At 42.4% G+C, this 6000-nt stretch overlaps 1 long non-coding RNA gene and 1 pseudogene across 1 annotated transcript; one reads left to right on the top strand and one right to left on the bottom strand.

Annotated features, from left to right (window-relative positions):
* The first annotated feature begins 1952 nt into the window (after positions 1-1952).
* Positions 1953-3204, top strand: LOC116356328 (uncharacterized). Its single transcript, XR_004204826.1, has 2 exons — positions 1953-2005; positions 2400-3204. It is a non-coding gene; the product is annotated as an uncharacterized LOC116356328 (long non-coding RNA).
* Positions 2398-2525, bottom strand: LOC116356408 (uncharacterized; annotated as a pseudogene).
* Positions 3205-6000: the final 2796 nt, after the last annotated feature.

A 6000-nucleotide genomic window follows, 5' to 3' on the forward strand; every position in this document is an offset into this window, starting at 1 on the left:
CTGTTGTCCGGGGTAGGAGTAGCCAGGTGGAAAGCATGGCCAGCCGTAGAAAAATGCTTATTGAAATTCTCAATTATGGTGGATTTATCAGTGGTGACAGTGTTTCCTATCTTCAGTGCAGTGGGCAGCTGGGAGGAGGTGTTCTTATTCTCCATGGACTTTACAGTGTCCCAGAACTTTTTTGAGTTAGTGTTGCAGGAAGCAAATTTCTGCTTGAAAAAGCTAGCCTTGGCTTTTCTAACTGCCTGTGTATAATGATTTCTAGCTTCCCTGAACAGCTGCATATCACGGGGGCTGTTCGATGCTAATGCAGAACGCCATAGGATGTTTTTGTGTTGGTTAAGGGCAGTCAGGTCTGGGGAGAACCAAGGGCTATATCTGTTCCTGGTTCTAAATTTCTTAAATGGGGCATGTTTATTTAAGATGGTTAGGAAGGCATTTTTAAAAAATATCCAGGCATCCTCTACTGACGGGATGAGATCAATATCCTTCCAGGATACCCCGGCCAGGTCGATTAGAAAGGCCTGCTCGCAGAAGTGTCTCTGCTGGGGTAAGGTCAGCCTTTGGTGACCCACCACCCGTGCCTTGTCTGTGGGTATTCTTTTTCACTGCTAAAACAGTACAGACAATGTGTGAGCAGGCACCTTCTGGGTACAATATATGCTTGTGCTTTGTTAAATATTAGTCAGGGACCATACCATTCTGCAGAATGTTCTTGTATTTGATTTTGACCTGCTGCCATGTCCGTTTTGGCCCGTTCATGTTTAATCTACACACACACACACACACACACACACACACACACACACAGACACTTAATGGAGTCACACTGCAAAAAATTACTTGGTATTTTTGTCTTGTTTTCAGTAAAAATATCTAAAAATGTATCATAGCTTTATACAGTGTGATGGAGTTACTTTACACAATTTCACTCATATCTGCAGTGCATTTCAATAAAAAATGTAACCGTTTCATAATTACAGTACAACTGCATTTTTGGAGATGTGAATTAAATATTTGAATTGTAATTGTGATGTTTCAGCGGAGCGGTGAGTGTGTAATTGTGCACTACTTACTCATTCAGGCGGTCTGCAATACTTTGCCACGCTTTTTCTCTTTGCTTTATCACTGTGGCGGTGTTGCCTTTCTTCTTAATTATATATTTTACCTCCTCGTATGCCTCCATGAGGATTTGTGCTTCCGACGGGGAAAAGTACGCGGCTCTAGTTGCCATGGTAAATCAGTTAATCTGTGATCTGTGGCGGGGTCTATTTGAGTGAGCCGTGAGCGCGCACCTATCCAGGATTGGTTTCACCTGGCTTAATGAATCCGTGTCTGCTCATCCTGGCTTGGTCTTTGTGCAACCAATTAAGCCTGGACGCACATGTTTTGGCTTCATTGAGGTCAGCTGAGTCATTTATCCCGGATGTCTTAATTCTACTTTTGTGCAACAGGCCCCTGATGTTGCAGGCGAAAGCCTGAGAAAAATCCAATCCGGAAGTGCCTCATGTTTTGAAAGCGCTGTGTTCCAATGCGTCCCTATTGAGCAGTGAATGGGCAATCAACCAGATTACTTTTTCTCCGTATCCCCCAAGGTGTCTCGCGCATTGTGACGTAGTTTTACGCATTAAGCGGCTACATTGCGCAACTGGTCACCTGATGCTGCCAGAGTGGCTCTCAGGTAAAATACAGAGGTAGCCATTACTCCAATCTGTCCTACTGAAAAACGAATTGTCCCGGTGGATATGTTATCGAATAGATATTTGAAAAACACCTTGAGGATTGATTATAAACAACGTTTGCCATGTTTCTATCGATATTATGGAGCTAATTTGTAATATTTTTCGGCGTTTTCAGTGACCGCAATTGCCAGGCGATTTCTCAGCCAAACATGAAGAAAAAACGGAGCTATTTTTGCCTACAAAAATTATATTTTGGGAAAAAAGGAACATTTGCTATCTAACTGGGAGTCTCCTTAGTGAAAACCATCCGAAGCTCATCAAAGGTAAACGATTTAATTTGATTGCTTTTCTGATTTCCGTGACCAAGTTACCTGCTGCTAGCTGGACAAAATGCTATGCTAGGCTATCGATAAACTTACACAAATGCTTGTCTAGCTTTGGCTGTAAAGCATATTTTGAAAATCTGAGATGACCGGGTGATTAACAAAAGGCTAAGCTGTGTCTCAAATATATTTCACTTGTGATTTTCATGAATATGAATAATTTTCTAGGGATATTTATGTCCGTTGCGTTATGCTAATTAGTGTCAGTCGATAATTACGCTCCCTCATGCGGGATGGGGAGTCACTAGTTAACTACCTCAAATGTAATATCCATCATGATTCTAATAAAAGAACCACCCGGTTAACTTGGTCTACTTTTCTTTTACAACGGCAGGGGGTGCACCGTTCCTGGAGGTACTGCAATACCAGGTCGATGCGTGGAGTGGACGGAGCAAGCCCCTATTCCATCTCCCTATTCCAAAAATCTATTTAATATATGGTCTACATTTTGAAAATCCATTTACTGTTTTGCACCAGCTCTGTGTCTTATGAACTCTGTTCTAAAAACTCAACAACCTTGTTCCAAAAAAAATGCTTGTAGACTATTGAGAAACTCTAATAGGTTGTTTCCTGATTTAAATAGTACAAGAGTGCAGTACCATGAGGGACAAAAATGCTGACAGCACCTGGTATTCCCAGGCAGTCTCCCATCCAAGGACTAACCAGGCCTGACTTTGCTTAGCTTCCGAGACCGGGCGTATTATATTGTAATGTATTTATGATGCACGTAAACACTTCACTGTACCGTTTACACCCTGTGCACGTGATGAATAAATGTTGATGTGATGATCAACTCCCCATTCATATCAGCTGTCATAGTCAATATACAGTGGGGCAAAAAGTATTTAGTCAGCCACCAATTGGGCAAGTTCTCCCACTTAAAAATACGAGAGAGGCCTGTAATTTTCATCACAGGTACACTTCAACTATGACAGACAAAATGAGAGAAAAAAATCCAGAAAATCACATTGTAGGATTTTTAATGAATTTATTAGCAAATTATGGTGGAAAATAAGTGGGAGAACTTGCACAATTGGTGGCTGACTAAATACTTTTTTGCCCCACTGTGTTGTCTGCAGTTTTCGGGTTTGCTTTGTTTCAAGTGTATTAGTCTATAAATAAATCTTTGCCAAAATTCATCATCTCTTCCATGTCTTATTCAACTAGTAGTTGTTCTGAAATGTTTATTACTTGCCAACATTTTACTCCCTCATCTATGTTTAATGTAACACACACACATGAATTATTCCTTTCGGGTTGCCTATCCTGACGTGACGTTTGTTCTATAGAAAGTATTTGACTCTATGTGCCACAGAAACTATTTGACTTGCTTTCTGTGGCACATATCTGAGTCAAATACTTTCTGTGGCACATATCTATTTGACTCTAGCCACAAAATGAAGTAAATTAGAAGTTGGGGGAGAATTTCTGCCAAAATACTTGGAACCATTTCCCTGTTTGACCGCTAGGTGTTATGGTATTATGACTCATACTGTGGTACTCTATTGTAGGCTGTGTGTAGCAGTTAGTGGTTATGATATGAAGGTTTGGCTTGGTAAGGTTTTTTTTCACCTGGTCACAGACAGCTGATGTGTTGTGCACTGAAGTCCACAAGCGAAGGTTAAAGGTCAGAGGAGGAGAGCACGTAGGTGCCAGAAGGAATTATCCAACGATCAAAGGGATCGTGCTGTTTTGAAAATGATCTGTGTTTACGTGTGATCAGGGGTGTATTCATTCCGTTGATTCTGTTGACAAACGCTTCTTAAAGCGAACACAAACAGAACCAAACAGGGATAAACATACCTGAATTTGTCCAATGGAAACTCTCATTTGCAACTGTTGGACTAATGATTACACTCTAGATCAGCTAGATGAAGGAAAGATTGAACAAGGCGGTATTGAATGTGTCAATAATGTCTGTCACCTTGATTACTCAAAAGTCTCTCAACCTGTGTGCACCTACGTTGTAAACTTTCCTTCATAGGATAGGTTGTAGGAACCAATGATGGGTACAGGGACAGTATCATGTAGTAGCCTAAACCTAACTTTCAGGATGAATCAAACCAGTGTAGTTTTTATTCATCAATATAAAGTATTTTCTGCGTAATGGCAATTTATGTGCATGATATGAAGTTTATTGTAGTGACTGACTAAGCTTAATTGTAAAACTATGCCTCAACAGAGCCATGTTTACAAAAGTGTATTATGCTAAGCACACATTTAGTTAGGCAGCCAGGACCATAGGCCGGGACCACTCCATAGGCTGCATTGTCAGTCTAGCTCTCACTGCAGTCCCAGTGCCATGGACATTTTTGAAGTTTGGCCTCTAGTAATTTAGGAGGACAACTTTATAAAGGCCTCCTCACAATGACCTTATCATGCAAGGCTCTACAGACAAATTAAAAAAATACACAGGCTATTTTGCGTTGATGGTGTATGTGTTGAAGTCAACTGGGGTGGCAAATAGCCTAGTAGTTAGAGCATTGGGCCAGTAACTGAGAGGTTGCAAGATCAAATCCCTGAGCTGACAAGGTACAAATCTATTGTTCTGCCACCTGAACAAGGCAGTTAATCCACTGTTCATAGGCCGTCATTGAAAATAAGAATTTGTTCTGAATTGACTTGCCTAGTTAAATATATTTTTTAAAGTGGTTCAACATTCAAATGCGTTTTGATTGACCACATAGGAGAGGCGACGGTCGGTGGAAGTCTGGCGCCTCCAAGTGGACAATTATTTTAGTTCCCTTGTGGCATCAACGCTTCCTGAGATATTATATAAAAGAGAACATGTTATGTCAATAATAACTATTTCTCCAACCCCTATTTGCTAGATTATTATTCCAATTTAGCTGTAAATCTGGTTTTCACTCAATAAGGATTTGTCTAGTTTCCGATTGGTGGGCGGATGTCCACGTCACTTTGGAACCTACCAATGTGTTACTTTGTAACAGGGAAAAGTGTCTTTTCCCGACGTTGATCAACTCCCAGTCTATGTCACCATTCATTTTAAATAGCATCATCTTTGATATTTGTTGTAAAGTGTACAGAGCTCATTTTGGTGTAACCGTTACCGGATTTGACGTGTCTGAGAACGGCACCTTCCTCCCGAAATCATTGTCGGTATCGCTTCTCGGCCTTTTGGCTAAGATCACGTGTAGTGACCTCAACAGTGCTGCACTTGATCAGAGAAGCGATCGCAGGCCGGAGGGCGCCGGAGTTGTGCTAATTATTTTTGTTTAAAATCATTATTGTTGTATTGTTTCACTGTCGTTTTTGTCCTGGGTTAGGTGGTGGTTCTGGTGGTGGACTACAGGTGCACCAGCACCTGTAGGGTGAGTTTAAAGGCCCTCTGGTCCTTTTTATTTCTTATTTTATATACATTTCAGTTTTCCCCTTGTTTGTCCTGTTTTGTACCTCTCCTCCCCTTTGTATCCTACCCTCCCCCCCCTTCAATTACTCCTACTGTTTTTGAGTGTTGCATTGCCGGCTAGCCCTTGAGGCGCGGCAGGCATTGCATTGTCGCGTGTTTGTCTGACTGTATTTTCCTTGTCCCTATCCACCTTGTATTTGTTAGTTCACCCCCTAAAAACTGCCTTTTGTTTCTGTTTCTTGTTGTGTGTCGCCAACTGGGGGACCTTTGCTGGCCGGCTTGCTGGCTGGTTGGCTTTGCCTGGTCTGCTGGCGGGGCTCGCTAGCTGGCTAGCTTGGCCTGGTCTGCTGGTGGGGCTCGCTGGCTGGTGGGCCTGGTCTGCTGGTGAGGCTTGCTAGCTGGTTTGGCCTGGTCTGCTGGCGAGGCTTGCTAGCTGGTTGGCTTGACCTGGTCTGCTGGTGAGGCTCGCTAGCTGGTTGGCTTGGCCTGGTCTGCTGGTGAGGCTGGCTAGCTCTCTCGGCCCTCAAGCTTGGCAGGGTTTTGTGTTGGTCAGTGCCCCTTTTTG

Source organism: Oncorhynchus kisutch, linkage group LG22 (genome assembly GCF_002021735.2).
Source record: "Oncorhynchus kisutch isolate 150728-3 linkage group LG22, Okis_V2, whole genome shotgun sequence".
Classification (NCBI taxonomy): domain Eukaryota; kingdom Metazoa; phylum Chordata; class Actinopteri; order Salmoniformes; family Salmonidae; genus Oncorhynchus; species Oncorhynchus kisutch.